The sequence below is a fragment of the Vollenhovia emeryi genome, unplaced genomic scaffold, assembly GCF_000949405.1.
Source record: "Vollenhovia emeryi isolate VEMERY1.0 unplaced genomic scaffold, V.emery_V1.0 DF939124.1, whole genome shotgun sequence".
Taxonomy (NCBI): domain Eukaryota; kingdom Metazoa; phylum Arthropoda; class Insecta; order Hymenoptera; family Formicidae; genus Vollenhovia; species Vollenhovia emeryi.
Window position 1 is genome coordinate 1,181,384 of NW_011967242.1, and position 11,987 is coordinate 1,193,370.

The window sequence follows — 11,987 nt, forward strand, 5'->3', positions numbered from 1 at the left end:
ATTATTTGCTACTTGAGCAAAATACAGTATCTGTTCTGAATTTTTATTTTATTTATTCAAATGATTCGAACGAGCATTCGAATAAGTTAGAGACAAAACCATACGAAAAGGGATTTTTGTGATTGAATTTGGATGTTGAAAACCTGCCATCTCGTATTATGGTAGAAGCCTATCTCATAATCGGGGACTTTCCTCTATACACATATGTATGCTACGCATATCTATGCATACACGTATACCCCGCCGAATTTTTTTGTCGATACGAAAAAATAAATGTAACTGAAGCTATCGCATTTTCATCGCCACGAATAAACACAGAGATCCATTTCGCGTGTCTATAATATCAAAATTGAAATTTGCTGAAAGTACAACGGTTTCAATACTCAATACAAACATTGTCAGTGAAACTGTAAGGACAAACGTTACGCGATTTTCCGGTTTCACACATTTGGATTTTATTCACTGCAGGCCGGTCTCTTTATCGCGTTTATTTTTGTGACGTATGCTTGGATTATTGCACGCCAATTTTGCATATTTTCAGCCACAGGCTGAACATCTGACGATAAAAGAGGCACTCGTTTTTTGTTTCTCATCGCGGGTCGACAGGCAATCAATAGATAATGGTAGTTTCGGAAAAATACTATTTTTGCTCTTACAAATGGCGTCAAAATGATAAAAAAACGGCGTATTCGTGGTCTGACAAGCACATTTTTCAATCTTTCTCTATTTCGAATTATTTCACAATTGCACGGCTGCGTAGCACAACTATCTTTCATCTCAGGAAGAGATTAAAAATTTTTGTTAACTCTTAATATACAATAAAAGAAAAAAACTTACTTGATATTCGTCAGATATGTTGATTGACAGAATAGATTTATTTCCAACATGTATCTGACGAATGTCAAGTAAATTCTTTCTTTTATTATATAACATGTTAAGAGTTAAAAAAATTTCAAATCTCTAATATATGAAGTAACCCGCGGAGCAGCAGCCTCCGTGGCGCAAATGGTTAGCGCGTTCGGCTGTTAACCGAAAGGTTGGTGGTTCGAGCCCCCACCTGGGGATGAGTTTTTTTTTATATTGTATAACGTATTGGATCGTCCCATAATGTGGTTTTTTTAGAGATATTCCTGAAATAAACAAATTGTGTCATTTGTATGTATGTATCTATACATATGTAGAAATATAATATGAAGTATTGAGGTAGGCAACAGCCTCCGTGGCGCAAATGGTTAGCGCGTTCGGCTGTTAACCGAAAGGTTGGTGGTTCGAGCCCACCCGGGGGCGAATTTTTTTTTATGTATTATAACGTATTGGGGTCGTTCCATAATGTGGTTTTGTAGAGATATTTTTGAAATAAACAAAAAAAAAGTTGATTTTAATTTTAATCCATAGCTAAACAATTCCGATCGAAATTCACTTCGAAGATTGTTAATTTATGCGGACGTAACACTCGTTTCTTACCTTCATTTAATTATTTGGTTGGGTGGGCGGGTAATAATGGGGATACATTGCGGGGATGATTGTACTGTGTTTTAAGACTTGACGATTTAAGTCGGCGCGCAGTTCTCGTTTTCGAATAGTGTCACGATAGGTGGCATCCGGGAGTCAACACTAGAGTATTTGTTGCGATTATTTCCGTGTGCCACGGTGGTCGAATTGGTTGAGACGCCCGCCTAGCGAGAGGGTGGTCCAGGTTCAAGCCCTGGCTGAGGTTATTTTTCGCAATAAATTTAAAATATGAAATATTTAAGCACTAACACCCTGTCACGGCTCTCAGTCCTTTGTTCCTTCAAATTTGTGTTTATCCCATTTGAGCCATACGAATTTTATTAATTTGTCACTTCGACAAGTTTCGTAATACGGTATCCAGGATTCGAAACTGGAACCTTTCACTTGCCGGATATGGCTGTGATAATATACATGGAAACTTCATTTTTAAGCCTAGGAATGTAGAGAAAAAATAATAAAGAAAGTGTATCGAAATCGTATTACGATAGAAGGGCGAATCCTTTTGTTTACATATAAATCGGAAATATAAAATCACATCTGTCGAGGCTTTTGTTCTCAAGACTTTGAAAATAAAAAAAATTAATAATATATTCGCTCTTTCTAACATTGTTTTTTTATTTTATTCTCGTATGAAAAACCGTTTACTTTTCGATTCTACAGTTTGCGATACGCGTTATATTATAAAAGATATTACGCAAGAGAATACGCGATCGGTTTTTTCCACCTTTCGGCTGTTGGTCCCTTCTTAAAATATTTCACTAAAAATGCAATGATTCAGCATAGTCAGCACGTCAGAGGAACTCATGAAATATTTACGCGCGAGCGGATCGAGTCTTGCAAAATCTATCTACTCGTGCCTCAATCGCGAACACGTGCGGCACCCACACAAGTCCGTAGACGGTGCACACATGTAGAGTGAGCCACGGCAATGTGCTTCGTCCATTCGCCACTAGATGTCACAGAGAAGCTAGCTAAACTCGTAAGAAAGAATCGGTCAACGATAGTACATAAGAGAGCTAGAGAGGCAGAGAAATCAGTCATCAGTAAGGGACATTACTGATCGATACAGCAGATGATGAAACTCTGGAGATGATCAGTGATTAAACTCCACCCTGCTACCGTAGAATTATCGCAACTACGGTTGTCAGGAATTCTGATGCTGGCCCCCTGATGACTCAAATACTTTTTCGTGATCTATAGAGAGACTCGAGTCCCTTTGTTACATAATGTGATTTTAAGCTAATTAAAGTCACTTTAAGTGTGAATTTTAATTATCGCCAGTAGATGATTAATTAATTTATAGATTAATTCTAGTAGAAAATTGCCTATTGATTAGTCATTTTACTTCTAAAGCGTGAAATAATAATATAGGACAATTTTATTGTGACCCTACCAACGGTTTTTACTTTTCCTAACAGCGCCGTGTATGTATTTTGAGCGCAATATCGAGAAGAAGAGATTGATATATAAAAAACTTTATACCCAGTAAAGTTATGATACTGCTTTTGTGCGAGGCTGTTAAATTACACAGCATGTTTTTGCATGTTAAATACTCCACGACCGCTGCTTTATCAGTAACTGGAGTGCGCTAATGTGTGTTTTAACATAAATAAAACACTCGATGAGTGTTCATATATAATGTTGCAATAAGCTTACACACATCAAATATTGGCAATGGTAATATTTATTCTTTTTCCCGTTTCAGTTTGTTTCACTCGCGTTTAAATATTTTCTTGCTTTATAATATTCATTTAAAATAATTTTCTCCGAGAAATAATGCAGATTCGTATCTCAAATTGGAGGCCGACGTTTAAAGTCAGTTTGAAAGTACACGAAATGCGAATAAAATGCGATACCAAAAAATTGCACAATATTATTGCGTAATGATATATATATATTCTTTTTAGTTAAATTTTTTAATAATTAACCAAAACAGTTAACGAACTATTGTGTTGAGAAATTAAATAAATATACAAATTGATACGCAAATTTTTATAAATTTCGTAAATTTACGAGATGAAATAATCTTGTACTTATGGATCGCATGTATCACGACTTCGGTCGCTTTAAACATTCAATATTTCTCTGATATGTGAGGGAATTGCATTCAACAGCAGATCTAAAATCACGTTAATACGAGACTGACGCAATACTTGCGTTCGCGTGTCGGCCGGTTAATCGAAACTCATTAGAAGTCGGCGCGGCGTCGCGTGCGTCACGTGTCCGGAACAAGCGACATGTTCGACGCTTATCATGTAGGAAACCGGAAATCGGGGCAGAGAGACTGGAGACAATAGCGGAAGTTTACGTGTCTCTCATCCGCAGGCGAAAGTTCGAGAGGCCGCGGGAAGACCCCTTAATGCCTGATGCGAAAACGAATATCTGTCGTACGGATAGTTGTCGGATACCGTTGCATGTGTAACGCCGATAACACGGCATCAAGCGCAGGCTAGATTCTACGTTCGCGGTTTCGCCATAGGTCAGGCATCCAAATATTGGAAAGTTTTTAACGGTTGCATTTTATCTGACGCCTTTGTTGGGGTGACCGTTCAAATGCCAGATTATATTCTTTGACACGGCGCGGCTGAGATCTCAAGCCAGAAAATAAAGACTTGAGATAAAAGTGGGACTAAGTGTTATTATAAATATCAACAATAGAGAAAAGTGCCCTATTATACGATGGGATCCTAATATGGGATAGAGGGGTTTCTGTTAAATTAGTGGGCACCATCGGTTGATTCCATCATGAATTTATTGTCCTTGGAGCGAAATCTGTTAAGTGGAAAATTAATTGTTAGATCGTGTAATTGTTGCGAAAAAAGATTTGTGATTGATTTTGGGTGTTGAAAACCTGCTATCGCATAATAGAGGACTTTCCTCTATATCATACATTTTTTATTTATTAGCTCTTGCTTTTTCCATTTGTTGACCGTGTAGCTTTTATCTTTTAGAATCGATTGTATTTAAAATCTAAGAATAGTGTAGAAACAAGTTAATTAGTATAATTAGTCAACTACGATATATGTATGTTATCATCATCCGCGTAGATATTTCTCTTCGATGAGAAATCCCTTTTATCGTATTCCTATCGGATCGCAGTGAAAATGAAGAGCCTAACATTTTAGAACCAAATGCCCATCAACTCCCGATCGTTCGACAAACTTCATTTTGGGATTCCGCGCGTTTGATCTAGTCAAAAGACCGAACCGACAAAGGGAATGGCGAGGCCGATAAAAAGGGATGCAGGAAACGAACGAGAAAACTAATTACCCGTGCAAAATAGAGACGACTGTGAAGCGCGCATGCAAACCTCACAATAGAGTGGAGAAAAACAAAATGGTAAAAAAAATAAATAAATAAAACCACTAAAAGTGAAAGGCCGGTGTTTCAAACCGGAAGCGTTTTTTGTGTGCAAAATCGAAAAAGGCGAAGTAGGGAGACGGAAGCGTTAAAAGAAAGTGAAAACAAATCGGGGTTGTAATTCCGTGCCCGTTTCTTCCGATCCCACGGGACCATAATTCTCCTCTTTCGCGGGAATCTCACCTCGGAGCGTTGCTCGAAAAGTCCGTTTAACTCTCAGCGATCCTTCCCTTTATTCACAACACTCTCGTCGGAATTTCTCTCTCGCGAATTTTTCTGTTGCGAATGCAGTTTGCGTTTTCTCATCCGCCTCGCGAGTCCAGCTTCATCGCGTTTTGGTGTGTTTTGGGAAAAAATACGCAAGAGCGAGTGAATTTTTCACGCGTTTTAAAATGAAACCTTGAGTTACATATGTATTACCGCGTAAAGATTGTAAATTTTCTCTCCCCCCCCCTCTCTCTCTCTCTCTCTGCGCCAAAACAAGTCCGGCGCCTTCTCGAGAATTTTCCCACCAATTTTTCGAGTTGGACTCCGTCCTCTCCCTCAGGTACGACACTCAAATCGTCGGAAGCTTCTTTAGTCGCGGCTGAAGCTTACTGATAGGCTTCTTGAACCAAGCGAGCCTCGATTGCTCCGATCTCCTTTGTCGCAATAATGACTTTCCACCTTCTCTTCCCGGCGTTACGACGCTCACCTACGCGCGGCACTTTCATCCAACGCCATTCTTTCGCCCTTTACGAATTTTTTAGCATCCACTACTCGAGTAACCCAATTCCTTCGTCATGGGTGGATCTTCCCTTTGCGACCTAGTGCACCCTCGCTTCATCGATCTCACGTTTTCCTCTCGTTGATCGTTTTTATGTTATGTCAGATGATTGCGCGGATTCGATTAAAGACCGAATAAACGATTTACAACGACGGCTTGATGAAGTATATTCTCGTAGAAAGGTTCACAACACGATCTCAGACTTTGAGAAAATCAATTTCCTCGAGTTTATGAGTATATCATTGCTTGTGTCTGATTACTTTAATCTTATATATCAACTCTTTTACGTCCAGTAGGACCTATACGTTCTGGTATGTTTTAAAAACTGTATTTCATGAACATGAAGTTACTACACTGAGAAAAACATTTCGCTACCGTAGCTAATCATGGTTTGCTAAAAATATTTTGCTGCCGTAACTATAAATTTCTAAACCACAGCAAACGGTTTGCTGTCGCACCTAATAGGCACAGTAGCAAAATATTTAGTTGTCGCAACTAAATATTTGCTGTTGAAATTTTACAACTGAAATTTAGTTGCCACATGCAGTTTTTAGCTACGGACAGCTACAGTTTTCTTTCCGTGTACAGTTAAATGAAATTAATTTTAAATGAAATGATTTAATAAAAATGATCGTGATAAACGTATATTGCAAAATGCAAAGAATTATATACGTAGAAAGATTCAAAATTTCTCAGATTAAACATGAAATGTTTAATACGACGTGCAACGTTAGCTTCACTGAAATGTGACTCTAATAATACAAGCTTCTGGTGATCTTATACTAGATATAAGGTACAATGATGCGGCAAATTAGTCTAAAAATTTATGAATCTTCCTATGTAATTCTTGTTAACGTTTTGTTATATTTTTAGAAGTTTAAAAGTTGTGCAAATTATATTTATACTCTGCGAGTCTGAGAATATAAGCAATACAAGCGGATACAATGCAAACTTTCATCAAGAAGTTTCACAATGCAAGTTCAATACGAACTTTCATCAGAAATTGAAGATATTTTATTCCTTGCTATTATTGGGGTCTTCCATCTCGAATTCTTCCGTTCTTCTTACGTTACAATACCATTTTCAGCAATCCCCAAAACTTTTAAGAATAATTAAACTACGTTTTCCCTCATAAAAACAAGTCGGATGTCGGAAAAGCTGAAGTCATTTACAGCACGGCAGTTTAATAAAGAATATTTTCTATATATTACAATGATGTATGTACGCTGACAAAAAAATTTTTTTAACCAAATAAATAGATTTACTCAAAATTCTTTTTTGTACTGAAGTAAATATTTCTTCCATTTAAATAAAAATATCAAATTTCAAGTAAATCTGCGTATTATATTAAGTAAATTAATTTAAATCGTTACATTTTCTACATTCAACTAAAGATTTCATTAGATAGAGAATACTATTTATTAAATGAAATTATTGTTTTTGTCAAATAAGAAATCCAATTTTCTTCGCTGTAAAACTTATACGTTAGTAAACCTTTTATAGAATTAAAGTAAAAGTTTTTTAATTTAAAATTATCTACTGTTTGATATTTAATAAATACATAAATTAAAGAAATGCACGTTTTAATTTGTTTATTATTTTTTAAATTTAAGTTAACAAGCTATTAGGAGCCACCTAATGAATAATTTTTTTAGTAAAGTAATATTTTTTTGATTAAGATATTTTTTTATCAGCGTAGTTATCAAATAATTCGACAGTAAACAAATTTCACTAAGCATTCGCGATTGCTCGTTGCAAGAGGGAAAACTCTCCTAAGTTTGCCCGTAACGTTATTACAATTGCCTTCAGCTGTTTGAGTCTTTACCGTTGAATATTTTTTGGGAATCGGAGCGTAACGCAATTTGAAAGGAAGGAGGAAAAGGGACTTTTGCCACGACATGACAAGAGTAAGCGTTGGGTGAGACGTGAGGCCCTAAAAGGTTAAGGCGGTATTTTTGGGAGGGAGATCCCGAAAGCTACGACACGCTGACAAATTGAGTTTTAGACCCCACCGGCCGTGTCCTTCTATTCCAGTGGATTTTTCCCACGGGTCAATAGAACGACTTCTCCCGCGCGATCCTACGGGATATCACGTATATACCATCTTCCTGCCCTTTGCTGGCCCTTCCCCGGGGAACTCGCGATGGTCACTTTTCCTGGTATCGCCCGCTAAGTCATATTGTTAAATGGAACATGATGGAACGTAATGATCCGCTTCCATCTCCAAGCGGCGTAACGTAATATCGTAAAAGTGGAATGTAAAGTAGGCGCACCGATGAGTAACCACCGGAGAATTATCGTGAATTGTAAAAGCGTATGGAGCACTGTGGTATTTAAAGTGGATTTGCAGGCCTGAAATTTTGCAGTTCTTGAACCGCACTTTTTGAGCCGCTGCTAAACACTTGTCGAACAATGTAATCGCGCGAAAATAAATCGTCGACAACGAAGCTAAGGAAATTAAAGAAGCGAAGGGTAAGCGTTAAAATTGCAATTAATTTAACTTAAATATTTTTTATCTAAATACACATGTTGCATCAAAATTAACTATTAAATAATCATATTAAAGTTATAAGTACCGATTGATTATTATTTTTGAGAAATGATCATTTTTAATTTCTCGATATACTCTTCGTAGAAAGTGTCTGATTATTAAATCAGTTCTGTTATTATTATTTCGTTACGGCGAAAGCGCGCTCGTCTTTCTCGCTTTAAGTCAGTCCAGAAGAGAGCTAATAAAATCTGCGGTGAAAACGTGCGAGCACCACAAGGCCTATGATTCTGGTCTAAAAGAGTGACGTTCCGTTGGCCACAGCTACGACCGGGGGCACTTTATCTTGTCCTACGCCGGCGCTCATCAAAACGTACCGGTTTGCCTGGGTGGCGCGATAACAAGATGAACTTTCGGCCAGATAGTTGGAGTGATACATGGATCATTAGGGAGTCGGGACGCTCGTTATCGTCGGTTATCATCGACTCGCCGCGATAAACCCGTAGCCTTCGCGCTTGTCGCGATGAAGCGGACGGAGATTTTATGAGAAGACGAATAAACCGCGAAGGTAGGTCGCCCAGTGCAGCGATACAGTCTGGTCGGTGAAGTACCTGTGTCCCTAGAGATAAATTTGGCGAACAAGACTCGTCTACAAGATCCCAACTCCGAGTCGTTGTTAAATCTTCCATGTACCGGCGCAAATTCTGCCTAACTCGTATTACTCGATGAAGTAGATCGCGGATGTTTGAAACTTGGGAACGTGAAACGCACCGCAAGGTAGATGTCATTACACGTCATTGTTTTTCGCTTCTTAAATTCGTTCTCGCTTATCACGAAAATGCGCCGCTTTAAACTTCCGTCTTCGAATGTAATTACTTATTGTTACAAGTGTAACATGATTCCTTACTGTTAATCCTCTTACCTCTCGTATACTATATTTTATACACGGCCGCAGATATATTTGAGTACGTTTTCAAATGGGAAGCGAGTCTCAGAGAAATGATAACAAGAGCGGCTAATTTGGCATTTTTCTAATTATACTCGAACTATAAAGAAAGTTCCTTTCATTTATCAATCGTGATGAAGTTTTGCTGAATGTCGAAACTTTGGTCGTACTTCTGACTCGTTCAAAAACTCTCGAGGCCCCATTATGATGGGTAAATGTTCTCGATACGGAGATTAATTGCCCTCAAGATGTGCGAAAGTTCTTGGAAAGTTCTTTTATCAGAGTCCGATGTCTCATCAAAATTGTAAAAATTTATTAAAACATTTGTGAAGCTTAATTAAATAACGAAATGTTAATTGCTACATTTCGGCTGGCCTTTCAATTTGAATTCCGGCCTGCTTAGCGACAACACACAAAATAAAAAATATAAATATTAAAATATCGATATTAAAATTATTCAAATTAGTAAAAAGATTGCAGCAAACGATGATTGTCCTCGAGAAACGTCTCCCAGTTTAGAATTCGAAAGCGATCGAATAATCTGGAATTAATAAGGTGGATGCTTCGAAACTCCACTCCGTGTGCACGCACTGTTATTCGCGAAAAGCCAATTGTGATTTACATGCATAATTCGCTGAACGATACTTCGCGGCTGTGCTCTTTCAACGGGAAACAGTCTTCGGGAATCCCCGGGTAAAGCGAAGAGCGTTTCTCCTTCCAAGCCGCTCGGTTCTCTCTCTCTCTCTCTCTCTCTCTCTTTGCCGAAATATTTTTTTCTCCGTAAGGGAAATAACGGGGGAACGAGCCGGCCGAGTAGACAAAGCGTACGACGCTGCCAGCCGCCGCATTCGCGCAACTTTTGCGCAACGCCATTTCGCCCGACTAAACTTCAACGGGATTTTCATAAAGCCCAACGTAGGGCCGAGAACACGCCGGTGATTCGCGGGGGGTGGCGAAGGGGTGGATGGCACGGAGCAGCGAAATGGAAGGGAAACTTCGCTATCCATGTCGTGAAAACTCACGGCGTGAGTTATCTCCCCCCCCCCCTCCTCTCTCTCTCTCTCTCTCTCTCTTTCCCCCCCTCTCTCTCTCTCTCGCGGCCTCGCCTCGGTCGCACGGCGATTCCCTCCGCGTATCAAAAAGCGAAAAAATCTTGGCAACTAGCAGTTTACGATCAATTCTACCAAGTTTATGTATCGTTAGCCGGCAGGAAAGTTGAGATATCTAACAACGTATTTGAAATTGAGATGCACGATCGAACGAAGGCTTAAAAATCAGGTCGTATCGGCTACAAGTTTTACGAGAGACGAGACCTTTAATGTTTGGGTAGCTGTAAATCATTGGCGGTTCCGGAGCGGGTAACATAGATCTTTATTTCACTCTCGAGTACCTTTTACAGCGTGGCACGAAAGATATAATTTAATATTGTAGCTCGAGAAATGTGATGATTTATTCTGCGGGAAAACCAGATCGAAGTGTACATAGATCCGCGGAAGTTATTAGACCCAAGTAGATCAGAAAATGCGAGACAATACGTGCTTGACAGGACGCAAACAACAAATGCCCGATCATAGATTAATCGATCCAGCTAATGAATAGCTTTATTCATGAGGCACAAACCAAATAGATTCGTTACGATTCCAAATTGGGACTCGTCTAGATACAAAATCAAAGTACACGTAATCGGTTAAAAATATAAAAATCAGGCTAGATAAAACCTCTCATATCCTGACACGTTTTTTCGATCGATCTTGTTCATTGATGTTCTTATTACATCGATTATCTTAACGATAAGTCGAATCGTTCATCAACGATTTGACTTATCGTTAAGATAGCTGTACGATCGACGAATACATTGACAGAATCGCAACGAGAAAAATTGGTCGCTTGCTTTCGTCAAGCGCACACCGACTCTTATTGCCTGGTTTGTGTCGCAGCCGATCGCACATCTTAAAATCTTCCTTCAACTTGCCTCCTCAAGTAAATTATACGCCGATTGTTTCCTTAAACAGGGTAATATTTTAGGCACACTGTGAGGGCGGGCAGTAAAAATCGACGTTTTCTCAGCTTAATAATATTTTTAATTATTTTTCTTCCCGGTTATTTAGCTCCCTAAATTCAGCGCAATGAGTGGATGAATAATGCGAGGAGAAAAGAGGTCGATAGTAAAGGAGGAGTTCTGGGTAATAGTATGAATCGCACCTGCGATCCACGGAATCTAGACGCCCATCCATCTACGTCGTCGGGGACAACTCGTTCAGCATATCAATCGTCTCTCTGGTCGTGACGAATGGCTCAACGAGCCGAAAAATATGGCTCCTTATCATTCGTTTCTTTTTTTCTTTCTCCTCCTCTGTCTCTGTCTCTGTCTCTTCCTCTCCCCCCCTCTCTCTCTCTCTCTCACACACACACATAATAAACAAACATGATATTGCTATGATGGCGAGTGTGGCGCAGAGAAATGTACGTTGCTTAGTAAGCAGATGAACGAAAAAGATCAGAGTTCAACTCCACGGAGACCGCTGTTTTTTTTCCCAAGGGGAAGTGGCAACCACCGAAAATGTCCTGCCACACACAACCCTTTAGGGTGTATAGCCCTCCAGATTGGAGGTTTTCTTCGGCAAGGTTAGCAGCCTACCGAAGATGAGGTAAAACCAAATGCTCAAAGAACAAACTGGATAAAACAGGCTTTGAGCTTAATAGTCGAGGTAGAAGATATCGGCAGCGATTATAACGAGCTACTCCAATATGTCATATTCTCTAAATAGGGAAAAAATCGCGAACATTGAAGAACTGCGCAATGAATTGAAAGGCTTTTCAAGATAAGGGTCCATTCTGGTTTGTTAGGTTAAAAAATAGGCAATGTTTGTGAATTTTTTGTAAAAAAAGTAAACATCGTAGAAACTAAAACCTTT

At 39.0% G+C, this 11,987-nt stretch overlaps 2 non-coding genes across 2 annotated transcripts; both read left to right on the forward strand.

Moving 5' to 3' along the window:
- Positions 1 to 990: 990 nt before the first annotated feature.
- On the forward strand, positions 991 to 1,066 carry Trnan-guu. Its single transcript has one exon. It is a non-coding gene; the product is annotated as a tRNA-Asn (tRNA).
- Positions 1,067 to 1,213: 147 nt separating this feature from the next.
- Trnan-guu lies at positions 1,214 to 1,287 on the forward strand. Its single transcript has one exon. It is a non-coding gene; the product is annotated as a tRNA-Asn (tRNA).
- Positions 1,288 to 11,987: the final 10,700 nt, after the last annotated feature.